The sequence below is a fragment of the Camelus bactrianus genome, chromosome 25 (assembly GCF_048773025.1).
Source record: "Camelus bactrianus isolate YW-2024 breed Bactrian camel chromosome 25, ASM4877302v1, whole genome shotgun sequence".
Taxonomy (NCBI): domain Eukaryota; kingdom Metazoa; phylum Chordata; class Mammalia; order Artiodactyla; family Camelidae; genus Camelus; species Camelus bactrianus.
In genome coordinates, this window is record NC_133563.1 from 19,318,688 (window position 1) to 19,336,083 (window position 17,396).

A 17,396-nucleotide genomic window follows, 5' to 3' on the forward strand; every position below is an offset into this window, starting at 1 on the left:
ATCTGGAAATTTGCTTCACTCAGAGTTTTTTTAAAGGACCTTGTCCAAGAATGCATCCTCCACAGAGAGGAGAGTCAGCAATGGGAGACTGGAGCGTATACCTCTGGGCGAAGATGAAATGGAGAGAGCTGAAGAAGGGTTTCAATGATTAGACAGAGGATATTTCCCATTTCGTAAACTGCCCTATGTGAGGATCCCAATAGACAGTATCCATAAGCCTATAAATGCAACTAAAAGAAATTCAGCTTTCAAACACTTGTAAGAGCACCAGAGACTCAAAATGTTTCCTCCTGTTTCCTAAATGCCTTTTTCATCCCTGTACTAGACAGGAATACAAGGAAAGAGGATAGCAAGAATGAAAGAACAGAATATACCATCTACCTTGTAGTGACCTTGTAGTGATCAATCTCAGAGTTAGGAAAATTAGGGAAGTAAAATCTTTCAACTGTTTTGAGAATGAATGTGCTTGACTCAGATTATCGATACAGAAAGTTGCCATTCCTACTCAGATGGACTCAGGACTCAAGAAGGAAAATCTAAAATGGAATTGAAGGCAATGGTTGATGAAAAACTAATTCATATCCTGTTTGTAACCTACATCTAGCATTCAGATTCCTCAATAATCTGATTACATATGAAAGCTGAGTTATCAAGTAGGTTCTTCTAAATTTCGGAAGTTCCTATCCTCAAATAATACCTATCAGTAACCAACAAGTGTTTCCTTGGAAGCAAACCTTTTTTTTTTTCTTCAAATTTTATTGAATTTGAAACAGCCATGTGTCTTATACATAATTGAATTCCAGCCAGGAACAGCTTAAGTAAGGAACCAGATGGAAGTTTTGCTTCATGTTGTCTGGTAGAGATTGATCCCAGGGGCCAAACTCTCTAGTTCAGAACTTGATTGCCGGGAGGAAAAAACAAGAGAAGGAAAAAAAGGAGGAAGGAGAGTTGTGAAAATTGGCAATAAAGATTGCTACAAATCATAATTGGTAATAAAAGGCTAGAGTTGCTCTTCTGACATCATTGGCTCACAGCATATAAAGTTTCTCTGAGTTGTGCTTAAAATATTTTAAATCCCATACTAGGGTTATTAAAACTTAACAGAGAGTACTTATATTTTTAAAAGTATCATAAATATTTTACTGCTATTTTGATGTATATGAAAATAATGTGATCCAAAAATAATATATTTGTTACGTTTTTATTGTAACTCATCTCTTAAGCAATTCCCAAGTTCTCTAAGTGGATAGATGGGAAACAATACTGAAGAATAAAAAAGGCAATAATCAGGCAAGCATACCATTGGGATAATTTATCCTCTAAAATTTATCACTGATGTGGGAAGATGCTGGCATTTACTTGTGCATAAAATAGGTGTTCAAGAAATGTCTTAATTATTGATAGTTGTATTTGCATCTCCATAAAAATTAATGTGTTGTTGAAGCTACAATTAGCAGAAAAGAAATAAATATTAGAAAGAATGCAGATCAGCTTTTATGTTATGATATTCTTAATGTTGTAAGAGTCCTTATAAACAGGAAAAGAAGCCTCATTTCTCAACAATTTTTATTGTAACTCTCACAATGTCTCTTTAAAAATCATGAATTTTGTAAATGTAAACTGGCAAATCCAGTATTGTACTCTTCCAAGAATTTGCAATTTTATTTGTCAATTACACCTTAGTAAAGCTGAAAAATATCATCTATTTTAACAAAATGGTTATCAATTGCTAAAAATAATGTGCAAAGCAAGTATTCGATGACTCCATTGGACAAGAGAAAGTCATCATATTCATTACTTTCAAAAGTCCTATGAGAAGGCAGTTTGCACACCAAAAGTGTATAGAGTATGTCACTTGGGAATTGGATTTGTCAAGATTATTGCCTTATGAACCCAGAGTAACTGTAACAAGCACTGACTTCTCTTGGCCTCCTGCTTCCTATAGTTCTAGGTTCATTCTCCTGATTCAGTATTTAACAGAATGATAGGTAGAGGGTAGTAATGCATGGTTAAAATGCAAGCATGGTTAAAAACGTGGGTTTAGAGATAAATTGCTTGGGTTCAAATCTTTACTATTCCATCTACTAGTTATATGATGCTCACAAATTATTTAAACTTTCTGTGCCTCATCTTCTTATGGATGAGATGAGGGAAATAATGATACTGATGTGACAATTCAGTGAGTTAACATATGTAAAAACACCTAGAAATGCCTAGGATATAGTAAACACAATGTAACTGTCAGTATTTCTTAGATTTGGGACTTAGCATAGCTTTATTTATTTCTCTGCATCTGCTTATATTTCTTTCTTCTGCAATAGTAACCATTTAAGTGTACAATTTCATGGCATTAATTGCACTCAAGATGGTTTACAACTATCATGGCTAAGTCAAAATCTTTTTATATAAACTACTATATATAAAATAGATAAACAACAATTCCTTCGGTATAGCACAGGGAACTATAATCAGTATCTTGTAATAAACTATAATGGAAAGAAAATTAAAAAGAATGAATATATATATATGTAAAAAACAGAATCATTTTGCTGCACACCAGAAACTAACACAATATTGCAAATTAACTATTTATCAACTTAAAAAATATTTACATCATCGTAAACTCTGTAAACATTAAACAATAACTCATTCATCTTTTCCCTCATCCTCTGATAAAATTCTTTTATTTCCAAGTGTAGTTTTATTTAAAAACTGTAAAGATTTACGTATTCTTTTAATTACACATAATAAGCAGTCATTAGCTTAAAGTTAAAAGTTCCACATTTAAATTTTTTAAAGATGTTTTTTAAAATGTAGCCTTTTAAAAAGAGCCCAAAAAGCTGAATATATCTTACAATACAGGTTTATCATTAAATCTTCACATCTCAAATATGTTTTGAAAAGACTAAAAAAAAATAGTTAAAAATAATTTACAATTGACAATGATTAAAATCTCCTTATCTTTGACACATAATGAATTTATAGTTACAAGCATTTAACAGTTTAATCAAGCATATAGTTTTTTCCAAGTACAAACGGCCTTAGATAATCACTGCACTTGTTTTTGGAGTGATTATTGTATTAGGAAAAGCATACTTCACCAAAACCACAGCGTCAACTTTCAAACACTCCTCTAGAAGAGCTTCTGATTTTCAACGTAGGATAGAAGAACAGTGTTTTGTGACTGCATCTCTTGCATATGGAACGTGTGGCAGACAATAGCAGACCAGTCACAAGAATTGCAATATGACCATTCCTTTCTTATGTCGCCAAAAAGAGCACACAGGGCAAATGTGAAACAAAAAAGGATACTTAATAATTGCTGCAAGCAATGTATTTTAAACATTTTCTTCAATTGCTTCACTGGGCCCATTTAAATGCTGCTACTGACCAATGCAGGATTAATTTCCAGGGTATAAGACACTGCAGAAAGCTTTATGCCAACAGGAAGCCATAGCAGTCCAGTTCAAAGGATAGAACAGAAAATGCTGCATAGAGAGCAGGTGCCAAACCCTCTCAAACTAGTGTTACAACTAAGGGACAGGGTATCCAGCACCTTATGGTCAGGCTTTGCTCCTTGTCACCCTGGTGGTTCAGGACCCTGGCAGCTTCTCCAGGGCCATTTTCCTGGCTCCACTGGTGGCTCAACCTTCACCTGCCCTTCCTGCCCACGGGGAAACCCCTGGTAACCTTTCATCTACTTTCTGTCCCTAAGGGTTTGCCTATTCTAGATATATCATTAACTGGACTCATACAATATTTGTCCTTTTACCTCTGATTATTTCACTTAAAACCATGTTTTCAAGGTTTGTTCCATGTTGCAGCATGCGTCAGAATTTTACTCCCTTTTAAGGCTAAATAACGTTTTATTGTATGTATATACCACAGTTTGTTTATCCGTTCATCTATTGATGGACGTGTGGAGTTTTTCCAACTTCTGACTTGGAGAAAAATGTTTCAATGAACATTTGTTTGGATCCCTGTTTTCAACTTTAGAAAGTATATTGCCTAATTTCTTATTTAGCATACGGGACCCATTTCAGTTTGGGGGAGTAACTTTGCAGGGAGTTTTCAAACAAGATACTCGAGAGCTAGAATGCTTCCTGACAGTCATTTATTCTGCTTATCACTCCCTCCATCTGACCGCTTTAGCCAGGAGTAACAGAGACAGGAAAAATACGAAAGAGATGATGACCAGGTAAGCTCCTCTGGTAAAATGCTGCATCCTGTCAGTCAGCTGAAACCAACAAGATGGAATGGCAAGTAAGAAGAAACTCTGGGAAAGGCCAGCTATTTATATTAAGTGTTTCTGTCAATTGAGTCAAAACCATGACTCATGATGACTTTTGGCAGCTGGAGGGACAGAAAAGATTGTTATTTTTTCCAAATGAGCCCTTGGAGAGTTGCATCTGGTGAACAAGCCCTTGAGATTAGAAAAGGACGGGTTAAGAGAGGGACGATAATTAGAAATTGGAAGAAATGAAAATGAGTAAGAAAAGGGCAGGCGGAAATGATGCAGATGAGAAGAGAAAAAAATGACAAGGGAAGCATTCTCTTAGATCGCTGCCCTATCCCACAAAGAGGAAAGCAACCAGTCTGTGGGATTTTCTGCTGGTGACTCAACAGTGGCATGATTAGTTGCAGCTCAGATAGGGACTTGGTTTGTGAGCCAAGTAGGGCTCTTTCCTAGACAGGGAGGGTGCACCGGGGGAGAATTGGCAGACCACCACTCCTTGTGACTGAAAGAGGAAGGGTGTAGTCTGTTTGCACTTATCCTGCATTTCATCAGTTCAACTTGTGATGTTTTCATTCACTTAAAAAAATGATGAAGTGATCCCCAATGGGTGTGTTTCAGTTTCTAAACAATAAAGACGTCTGTTTTTTTGGCGATGCTAGAAGAGTAAATGTTCACCAACCGCTTTTTCCACATTACACAGGGAGGGTATTCAATGTCCCAGTGGGTGGCTCCCCAAAAGGGACCAATTTTGGAAACCCCCTCCTAGAAAAACATTCTGGATTTTTATGGTTCTTTTCATCCAAAGATCTCAAGGGATTACCAAGCAAAATATGAGGTCCCTGACAACGCTTTGAGGTGGGAGGAGACAAAGGTTGCTGACATCCTTTGGTGGATGAAAAAAACAGTGGCCAAAATGAGGGTACTAGGAGGCAGAAAATAACAGTAGAACCAAGAACCCTATGCCTCAAACAACTATTGCTGCCTCCAAAAGTTTTGTTTCTGTTGTAACATAGTCTTGTTGTCATTTTATACAAAATAATATTCCTTTATTAAAGTACTGCCATTACTTATGTGCCAATGTGTATATCATAACTTCCTGAAGGAGACTCACCTTTTCGAGATCAGAGGCAATTTCCAAGATGTATGTTACATAAGTCTGAATATCTAGTAATCTTTTTTTTACCTTTAATAATCAACAACCAAGATTCCTTTGGTTGATACAAATTTACTTGTGTGATTAACAGGCAATTTGGAAGGCTAATTATGCATATGAGAATTATAGGGTTTTATGTCACTTATAAACTGAACTTCTAGTAGAATACGCTGTTTGGCTTTATTTTGCAAGTGGATTACTTAAGTTTGACAAATGGGAGGGGAAAAAAAAGATTAGCAAATACATCGTTTATGTTCTTGAAATAGCTATGCTCTATTTAAAAAGTGAATTTTCTTCATTTCCAAATAAACCTTTTTGCATTTCACTATACCCTTGACTATAATTCAAGTTGACTATAAGGTTGAGAGTTTTTCCAGGAATAGGTTAAATCAATTAGCATTGGTCTTATCCAGTCACTAAAAATGCAAAACAAATATCCAGAATATTAACTACACTTCCTCTAAGTTCCAGAGCTCAAATTCAAAATATGCTTCTCATGGCCTAGAGAACATACCATCAAATGAGCTGCAAAGAAAGGCCTTTTTTGTGATATTAGTAAAAATCCTTGCCAAATTAGTCTCTGTTCCAAGTTTCAGAAAATTCCTCATATACATAATTCAATATATTTAAAATGCTGAATCTTGAATTGGAGACCATTAAATGGTTCATATTTATTCTCTTGAATGTTAAAATGTAGCCAGTGCCAAAAAGCCTTTGGGTGTATGTACCAAATTTGTAAAAATACATAAAAACCTACTGAACCAAAACCACAGTGGAACTCACAATAACTTTCCAGACAGCATAATTCACCACTTAGTCACTGGGGAATGCCAATCTCAAAAGATAGATTTTACACCAGGCCAAGAAGATCAACAAAAATAAACCCTTCTTGGACTAGGAAAAAAAGGGAAGTCCAGTTCCAATGGCCTTAAAACAGTACTAATATTAATGATAGTAATAAATTAACCGTGTGTTTTGGTGTGCCAACATTTAGCTGAAAGATCATTTAAAACATTGTACCTTTTGAAATGATAGCTGAATAATCAAGAATGTTAGAGCATGTGGTATTAAAACCATTTTGTTTGTTGTACATTGAGCTCTCTGTTTTTTTTCTTGGTTTTATATTAGATTAGGCCACATGAGACAATTTAGCCACATGAGACAATTATGGCGAGTTCCTGACCTCTCTTACCCCTCTGCGGTCTGAGCCCCAGTCAGGAGCACAGGAAGTATCCTGAACTCGGCTACTTGCTCTATCCCCTTTCCCACTGCCCTTGTTCAGACCGGAGGGACCTCTTGTATGCACGGTTCCACCAGCCCCTTCTCTTCTGCTTCTGTGCCTCTTCACAGCCCCGCTCAGCCACGACAATTTCTCAGTTTGCTCTCTCCTCAGCAGTTAGACTTATCTTTCAGGAAATGGTAATCAGACCACTTCATTCTCTAGCTTATAATTTCCAGCAGCTTCTCACTGCAATTCCTACAAGAATCTACCCATACGATGCGTATGTAGGACCTGCCTCTTTCTTCATTGTGCCTATGCAGACACAACCCGCGGTGACGACAGTGAAGCAGTGAAACGCTGAGGTTAATCTGATTTGTTAGTTTGTTAGGCTTCTGTTTCTTTAGATATACTGTACACATATATACATCTAATAAATTACATGGTCGATGTGGCTTTCAGGTGGCTTACTGGGAGAGAGGAGCTATCTTGTTTTAAAAGATAGAACAAGGAAAGTTATATGAGGCATGTTACACATAAATCTGAAACCCTGGATGTTTCCATTTCACTTACTACATCATTCTGTGCTTTTCCACACCAAATATAGAACTTTCAAGCAAATAATTTATAAAAGTCTATTCTCAGGGGCTTAGGGCAGCTAAAACAAAAATGAAATCGGTAACTGAATAAAGAATATGAGAGGATTACTGTGACACGTTATGAGAAATCAAAGGACCTAGGTTCTAGTTTGTTTTTGCCAGGTGTGTGATCCCAGAGAAGAATAATGTCTTAGACTCTACTCCTTTGCCTGTAAGATGTAGTTGTTAGAAGAATTCTGCAGCCTTCACAAGTGTACTGTTGTGTGACTCTGCAAATAAATGAGATACATGAATATGTAAAGAATGACAGTTTGACATTCAACTCTCTTTTTTCCCCAATTCCTATTATCCTTATCCTTCTCTGCACTATTAAAATGGTAAGAATATCAGACTTGGAGTTCTGAGTAGGGCATCCAAGTATTACTTGGAACAAAGAACTCAATTGAAAAGCTAAATCGATTTTGAAATTCATAAACACAATTGTCTAAAAGCCAAAGAGTTATTCATATGTAAGACCCCAGGCACTTATTATGGGGACAGTTTTCAGTTTGTGGTTTTGAATTACAAAAAAGACTTGTCTTGGAAGCACAGGAGGCAGAGCCTAGAGGGAAAGTCTATGAAGCAAGCACAGAGTGAAGGAGAATGGAGGATGGGAACCAAAGAGCAGCTTCCCTGCCACCCAGGGGAAACATAGTAAACACACACGTCCTCACACACACCTCTGGGCATGGAGGAGTTTGGAGAATGTTTGAAGGCAATGCTTTAAGGTTTCAGCACTCTCTGAGTTCCTAAGAAGAGAGCCAGAACCCCTCTTTGGAGTCTTGACCTGTCAACTTGGGGTAGAAAAGAAAGTAAGACATAAATACCCAGAAGGGATTGGCAGAATCCCAGCAGAGATAATCCGTATCTTACATCACAGGAAACATCCAGGGAAAATTTCAAGGTTTTTGAAATTCTTTATTTAGAGAGGCACCTGGAGGTCAAGACACACCTGGGGAGAGATTAGAAACTAGGAACAGAGGTGTTTCCATGGAAGAACCTAAAGACACACGTTACAGAGTCCAGTGGGGCCAAGAGTGGTAGGGACAGCAAACGAAATTCCACGACTGCCCAGGGGTAGAAACACACTCAGAGGGTCTTCCTCACACTGAACCAGCTTTGGCCAGGAGTTGGAACAGGAGGAGAGACCACAAGGGACTATGGGAAGGTAGCTGTGGCTGTCAGTCTATAGATCCCCAAATCAGACAGAACCAGAAACACCACAGTAGAGGGTAGTCCAGACAATGGCACTGATGGCAGACTCCCTCAGGAGGAAAATTACACTTGTAAATCAGAAATGACTTAGTTATAAACAATAAGGACCTACTGTATGACACAGGGAACTATATTCAACATCTTATAATAATCTATAATGGAAAAGAATATATATATATGTATATATGCATATATCACTTTGCTGTACACCTGAAATTAACACAACCTTATAAATCAACTATACTTCAATAAAAAATTTAAAATAAAGGTTCATTTTTTAATATATGGACATTCAAATGTTCCAGCACCATTTGTTGAAAAGACAATCTTTTTCCATTAAATTGCCTTCACATCTTTGTAAAAAAAAAAAAAGACTTAGTTATCTAGAAGTTTCTAGATTAAGCATGCTACAGCATCTGTGAAAAAGGAGGTTCCACAGCCAAGTTTATTTATTACAAAATAAAGACAAAACCGACTCGTGTATGTACACATGTGAATTGTAACTGCATTAACATCTAGCCTCATATAAATATACATCAAAGTATCTAGAAGATGGAATTTTAATTTATCGTTATTATTATTATTTATTATTATGACTGAGAGATTGGACCATTGAAAACTAACCAGCCACTGCCACTGCTAGCAGCATGGATGACAAGCCTCTGGAGAGCAGTGTGCCGTCATGGAGACAGCTGATCAGGACGGTGGGAAAATATGTGGACCATCTAGTCCTCACTATATGGAGCTTGAACAGAAAATCAACTCTTCTCATTTCCTTTTTGTTTTTTCCTTTCTCCATAGGGAAAACTTAAGGGAATGCAAAAGCCTCCATGAGGGAACACAAACTTTTCATATAATAGTGATACATAAAGATATCTCTTAGTTTGAATATAAAGGCTTGTGACCTTCTGGAGCCCAAGTTATTGAAGGAGAACATATTACAAAGGAAACATTGCCACTTACTGCATGGGACAGGAACAAAAATGAAGAGCTAGTCGAATTATGTACATCTTCTTCAACTACCTAAAACCTTATGACTATTTAAAATAAGAGGTCACCAAAAAGTGAATCAGAAGCATTCACCAGGCAGCATAATCCTTTACCTCAAGATCGTAACGAGATACTAAATGGATTTCAGACGTTTACTCTTATACACGGATGCTAATTAAAGGTATTCTATTTCTCAGGCACAGATAGGGAATCCTTTATTTCGTTAACTTTCCAAATTCCTGGTTCCTGGACTCATTTAGACTTAACTGTGGGTACCTTGAAATCATTCAGCCTTCCCTCTAGCCATGTGAAAAGAAACAGGGAAGCAAAAAGGAAATCGCATCATTTGATTATATGCCAAGTGTAGAATAGTCAGGATTCTGTGAAAAATAGGAGGAGAGGAGGTAGAAAATGAAAAAGGGATATCTATTTTTATGTCCCAATTGTTTGAGAAATTGTTGTCTTGAACCAAATATACTCATAAGAAATGTAAACTGAGTAAAATGACTGTTCAGGAAGCAAGGCCAATAGCTAAAGGATCATAATTGCATATGGAGAATTTTCAATGCTCTAGAAATATGTTTTAAATACTCTGCCAACGTACATTTCAGTTGCCAAGTCTTGTAAAAATATAGTCTTTCCTGAGTATTTTGAAAAATACTTGTAATAGCTATGTTCGGTAAAACCTCATTTATCTGATAACAGCTCATTCAAAATAGAGTAATTTGAAGAACTACTATGCTGCAGTTGAATAGTCTTTTTCAGTTAATATTGATCATTTATTTTGAAGTGAAGTTTTGTGAAGTATATGTAAGGAAATCTAAAGTCCACTCACCAGATGTGAAACTATGCTATGCTTCTCTGTATGCAAGCTCCACAAAGATCAGGACATTTTCCCTGCATACTTACGTGGCGTCACAGTAAAGCCCAATCACCACGGCTGAAATAGTCACGAGGTGTCCTCCACTGGTTCCCAAGGTCACTAAATTAAATGGGCTGACCCTAACATTTCAAATCACATAAGAAAAGGAAGCCTGATTTAGGACTATATAGTGGAGGAAAAAAATCCTTATAAATATTGTTCTCTATTGTTATAATATTAATCTTTTACTTCAGTATCTTCCTTAAAACTACAAATATTTTAAAATATTATTTTAAATTAACAAGAAAGAAAAGGATAGCTACCATAGATTTTATTTTTATTTTTTAGAATGAACGTATTTTTCTGACTTTGCAGTGAAAGCACAGGGAATAAGATTTCAAATGACATTAATGTGTATACAATAAAAAGTAATTTTCTTTTTCACTTCTACCCAGCTTCTTTCCTCAAAGGTAACTATTACTATTAGCTCCTTGGATATCCTTCTCCAGATACTCCATATACAAATAAGTATTGACATGTAGATTTTTTTAAACATAAATATTAGCATATGGAGCCTTTTTATGTCTTGAATTTTTTCACTTGACATAAATGGGAGAGTTTTCAATGTCATTGCATATAAGGCTTCACTATTCTTTTTTATATTTGCATGACGTTCCATCAGATGAATCTACAATAATTTATTTGAACAGTCCCCATTAATGTACATTTTTCACTGCTGTAAAATCTATCCTTAAACATACATTATTCTGTGCATGTGAAAGTATATCTGCAAGATAAACTCCTAGAAATTAAATTGCTGGGACAGAGAACATGCATTTACATTTGTGGTTAGATAAATAAAGATGTATTTAATTCCAGGCATATCAATTTATGTTCCCATTTAAGTTATGAAAGACATTAAGTTATGAAAGGTTTCCCAATACTGTAGGGTTTAGAACTTATTTATTGCTATTTTGAAAGTCACCAAATTGAACACTTCTTTGCCTACCACTGCAAAATTTAAAAAAAAGAAAAAATGTAAACATGAATTAGAATTGAAAGGCTTGCTTGTTTCCTTTTAATAAAACCAAATATAATCTCCAAAATCTAAATTTTCTTTGAATGAGTAAGCTGATATAATTTTTCACAAAGCTAGATTATTTAAGACTCATAATTCTCTCCAAATTTCAGCATCATTGCAAATAAATTAAAGTAAAGTAACTTTGATATGAATGGAAACAGCACAATCAGTAGAAAGTTATGCGGTTCTTCATTTACGTTTTAAAGAGGCAGAGAATGCTAGCGATCAAAGATCATTCAACAGACATCAAATATTCATTTCTGTTTTGCCCAATTTACTTATTTTCTCAATATTTTACCTTTTTTTCTAAAATAGGAAAACTTGGGACTTTAGTTCCTCCAAATAAAGTACATTCTTAGAGATTAAAAGAAAAATTTTCAGCAAAAATTTTCCCTTTCAATTACTAGTTTCTTTTTAATATTTTTTTAAACAAATGTATGGACTTCTGCCTAAAAACATTTACTCACAACTTTAATACTTGAGGAATTCCAAGACTGCAATGCCTGATTTAGAGTTCTTTATCAACAATATTTTCCTTTAAACAAAATCACATTTTACATTTAAAAATCAACCAATCGAGAGGGATCAAGTTGATAAATACTTTTTTGCCCTATTACACCTTAGTATGAAATTTTTATATTCCTAAGAACCATGTGGTTGTAAAATAATCCACATGTCTTTGAGCTGTTAGTATTTTCAATTTGTCCGTAAGACAAGGGAATAAATTTTAAAGCAAAGAGAAGAGAACTTCTTGAGCAATTAACTGTGAATTGTGAACAAATTTCATAGCCCACAATTATGTTGACTTGCTACTAAATGCTCTCTAGGTTGGCTAACCTTCTCCTGAATTTCTTTGCACAACAACACACAGAGTAGCATTTGCTCTGATACAGCCCTATTAGTTTTAACCTGATGCTTGGAAGTATGAGGCATCAGAGTTAAGGGCAATTCCTTGGGAGTCAAAAGTGTTCTTACAAAGAACTGCTCAGCTGAGGTCTGAATCTCTTACAGATTCAAGAAACGGCAGGTACAAGCTGGCTCTCTGAGCTTCATCAGCCAGAGTCCAGTGGTGTTGCTTGTAAAGATCTGGCAGGGTTAGCAGCCTAACTGACCCTTGACCACCGCTGGGGTGAGCGAATACCCAGCCATGACTAAAGGACAGTGGCAGGAGGTCAGTTCCCATGAGGAATTGGATGAGATTCTCAGGAGGAGTAGAAAGGACGCCTGGGGACATAGGAAAGAAAGAAGAGCCTGACGTGTGTCTCCAATTTGCTGCAGATGCCCAGCTCCATGGATCCCTGTCTGAGCAGAACCTGAAGGATTTTCACAAGACACTAAGGCATTATCATAAGGCTTCAGCATCTCATGAAATATTAATATTCTCCTCCTTGGGGACTGTGTAGCCCCATTCTTGCAGTGAGGTTTCATTACATGGAAGTATTTTTTTTTTTTTTGGAAATTTCTTACAATTTGGAATTATCAGTTATTGATATTTTGTAACTCAAAACAATGCATTGATGCCACTGGCTTTTACCATAGGACACGGGGCTCAGAATTGTCTACAATATCTTCCCATTATGATTCATAATCAGCAGTGTTGTTAGCTGTCTTTCTTATGTGAGGCCTTATTAAAGTTCTCTCCCAACATCACCTACATCATCTGGTCCTCACCACCAAGAGATAAAGTTCAAACTCCTAGAGTGATATGCTATTCAGACTCTGACTCCAACTAACTTCCAAGTAGCATCTCTCCATTCCTTTCTATATATTTTACATTTGACATTGAACACTTCTTGAAGTTCCTCACACATTTTTAATGTACCTCTGTGCAATTGTTCTTACCAGTCTACCCAGTACACTCTGATTATTTATTTAAGGTAAACCATATGCTACCTTTTTTATAAGGACCCAATAATCACTATGGGAAATTGAGCAACTTCTCCCACTATAATCCCACAAATCTACTAGAGATTGTGTTAACCGGTAATTATTTTTCTATATGTGTTTGCCCTTCATTAGACTCTTAGTTAATTTTCAGGAATTGATTTTCATATTTGCATGCCTAACGCCTACAGGAGATTTGACTTATGGTAGGTAATCAATACATACCAGTTGAATGAACGAATAAACAATGAATTAAAAGCAAAACCACACAGAAGATCTACACAGTTAAACATTTTTCCTGTAGAAGGCTGACTTATTTTTAATACTCAGACTTTATAGAATATGTATTTATTAATACAACATTTCAGCCAATATTTATGTAGAAAAATTACATTTATATCTCTAAAACTCACTATGACATTTTTAAACAAATTACGTGGGGAAAAGTAATTTTCTAAACAGAAGTGATAAAATGTTGAAATCACATAGACATTTTGAGAAGCAGGTCAAATCTCAACAAAGCGGGTATTCATTTTAAATGTTGCTGGCACTAAGAAAGGCCATGTTACTCCAAACACACTTTTTTTTTTCAGTAAGAATATCAATTACATTTGGTGACCTGGAAGAAATTTTTAAAATATATACTAGACACGTATAAAAATTTTACGTTTTTTAAAAATAAGCTCACTGTATCTTCTCCCATTTAAAACAATGGGAAATAAATTTCTGGTTAGCATTTTCATTCAGATTGTCTGATTTTGAGGAATAGGTTATTAGTAATAAGTGGGAGATAGCTGTATTTAATTAGATATTCAATACATTTAAATTGTTCTGTACCATGAGAAACATAAAAATACAATGCTTGGTGCCCTATCTTCAGGGAGCTTCCAGTTAGGTTCAGGTCTGAGAAATATGATAGGGTTACAATAGCTTTCATTTCCAATGTTAACTCATGAGACTGTAGTGGCTGCCTAGGGTGCTGTGTTAGTAAGGATTCTGAGGCCAGAGCTCAGCGTGGGGGGAAGAACGCCATGATTATTAGTGATGTTTGTAACAGAAACAGAGTTGCCGCCACTGCTCTAGGGATTCACAGGAAAAAGAAAGCACTTCTACTTGAGGTAACAAATTAAAATCTCCTGAAGGAAGGGACACTAAGCTAGGTAGGTTAATTTTTGGAACAGGAATGGAAAGAAGTGAAATAGTGCCAGAAGCAAAACTTAGAAGAGAAAGGACCACTAAAATTCAACAAAAGCAAGTAGTCATGTTGGTTGAAGCCAAATGTATTCCCTCTGTCCTCAGCAGGGGAGCACAGGGGAGCTCCTAAGAAAGTCTTCTTCAACGTCACCCAAATCACCAAGGAGAAGCCTTTTCAATGGAACAGCAATCTCACAATGACTTGCAATGACAATAAAAATTAAAACTGAGAGCTACCAATTGCTAGTATATGGGAGGAACTAATGTTGATTGTCAGACCAAATGTTCTAAGTAAAGGAAAAGAAAGTGAAGAAAAATCTTGACATACCCCTTGATTTAGTTAATGAAACATGGACTCGAATAAAATAAACCATATAGCATCGTAGGTAATAATCTAATCAATGGGGAGTAGTAATAAAAAGAAGAAATTTTAGTTGTGATGAAATTACAGTTACTACCTTTCACAAAGTAAGCTCAAAAAGAGAAAGAAATTCTTTCTACCTACTGATAGAAAAAAATGGCAAAAACCTCAGAGCTTAATTGTCAACAGCATCTTCTCAGGAAACATTATGCATCCCACATAATTACTTTAGACTTCCTAGGAGCTATACATCCTGGGGTATTAGTCCTGACAGAAACACAAACACTTCAGGATCGTTCTTAAGTTGTCCTCAGAGTTATCTTCATGAAGAGGAAATGAGAGACAGTATATTTGCATGGAAGGGAAGAGAGGCTTACTGAGAAAACTAAATTTCTTTTGTTATCAATCAATTTACTACTTTTATTTAATCTCTTAGTCTTTTCTGCATAAATTTTTTTCTTGCCTGCTTATTTTTAGCCTCTTTTCCCAGTCTTGTCTCATGCTAATCGTGATTTTTCAAGCTTATAAAATGTGTCCATGTATATCAGCCATCTTGAAAATCACCTAATAATTAAATCTGATAATTTTCTATCTTAACCTTTCTTCTTCCCAGTCTCCATTCAGATGCTTCAGTGCCTCGTGTACCAGTCTGGGTTCAACCAGAGTAACGGAAGTAGTAAGAGATATATATTCAAAGATTTATTGCAATAACGTGGTTTACACAATCACAGGGGCTAGCTAGGCAAGCCTAGCGTCACAGGGCAGACCATCAGAAAGGGTAGCCTGGAACTTTCCAGCATGGATTGAAGCTATTTTCCACAGACAGAATTCCATCTTCTCTCAGGGAAATTTCAGGTTTTAAGGCCTGCCTTTAAGATCTTTCAACCTTTTGAACTGGCCAACCAACATTATCTGGGATAATCTCTTTTACTGAAAGTCAACTGATTATTGATTTTAAGCGTATCTCAAAAATATCTTCACAGCAACATGTGAAATTAACACTTGATTGAATAACTGGGGACTGAAGACTAGACAATTTAATAGTCCAAAAAAAAAAAAAATCATGGCCCACTCCTTGTCAACTTGGAACCCATGCACATTTCATTAAACCGTGCTTACTATCCAAATTAGGACAATGACAAAGTCATATTTCCACCTAATGTGATACAGCTGTCCTCCATACCATTGAAAATGCATTACTTAACTCCAGAAGAGGGTTTAAAGTCTTCCCTGATGTTCACTATTCTCCATTGATACCCTGTAGCCTAAAAACTGTGATATACAGTAAACTATTATTAATACATCTTATGTTAGATGATAAGGAGATAGGAGACCTAAGAAAGCAAAAATACATATGCAAATATATTGATAACAAAATCACCAAGAAATACTCGTAATTATTACAGACCTTAATTCTGCAACTAGCAACATAGTCACAGTTGGTATTTATAACTACCCTCTTCCACTGCCCATTGATTTATTCCCTTTGCACTCAGCAACCACCCAAGCTGATTATGCTTCTTTGCATAGCAATGTGACCCAAACCTTAATTCATGAAGGTTCTGGACCATTAGCACTTCTGCCTGAATTGGGTTGTTTTAGTTTCCCACTGACTTTAATCATAGGACATGGTAGAAATAAAATATATCCTAAGGGATCTCCTGTGTTCAGTACTGCCATTTTGCAGTAACAACTTTCCCTTGGCAATTAATATCCATCACCTCAGACAGTACTGTAACTCTCTTCTTTGCCTGTCGATTTAACGACGTAAAGTGGCTGGGTGACAGTCTCAACTTTTAGTCCAATAGAATAAGTGTTGTGTCTCCTGGCGGAAGCCTTCCTCCCAATGGAACTAAATCCTCCAGACCATCAGAGCCTAAGGTCCTGCACTTATGACCTTATGGGAAATTATGAATTGACTGAGGAAGAGAAAACTTAAGCCTGGTTAATAGATGGTTCTACAGCCACCACCTGAAAGTTGTCAGATCTGTCACTACACCCCTTTGTGGGGTAATCCTGAAGGACAGAGGTGAAGGGAAACCCTCCTGGTGGGCAGCACTTAAGAGTAATGAACCTGCTTATTTATTTTGCCTGGAAGAAGAAATGGCTATGAATCTATGCCTGTTCATGGACTCTGACCAATGATTTGGCTGGATGGTCAGGAACTTGGAAGAACTATGAGTAGAAAATTCATGACATGGGAGAATGGGAAAGAGGTCTGTAGATACATCTTTCTGAATGGACAAAGACTGTAAAGATATTCGTGTCTCTTGTTAATGTTCATCAAAAGGTGACCTCAGCAGAGGAGGATTTTAACAATACAGTGGCTAGGAAGACTCATTCTGTGGTTACCTTTCAGTCTCTTTCCCTGGTCACTCTTGTCATTGTCCAATGGGCTCAATAATCAAAGTGGCCATGGTGGATGGAGGTTACACACTGGCTCAATTACAGGGATGCTACTTGCTAAGGCTGACCTGACTACAGTCACTTCTGAGTTCCCAGCCTTCCCACAGCAGAGACCAACACTGTGTCTGCAACACAGTACCATTTCTTGGAGTGATC

General features: G+C 36.3%; 1 pseudogene; it reads right to left on the reverse strand.

Annotated features, from left to right (window-relative positions):
* Positions 1 to 3,152: 3,152 nt before the first annotated feature.
* Positions 3,153 to 12,578, reverse strand: LOC141574961 (vesicle transport protein SFT2A pseudogene; annotated as a pseudogene).
* Between the last annotated feature and the right edge of the window lie 4,818 nt (positions 12,579 to 17,396).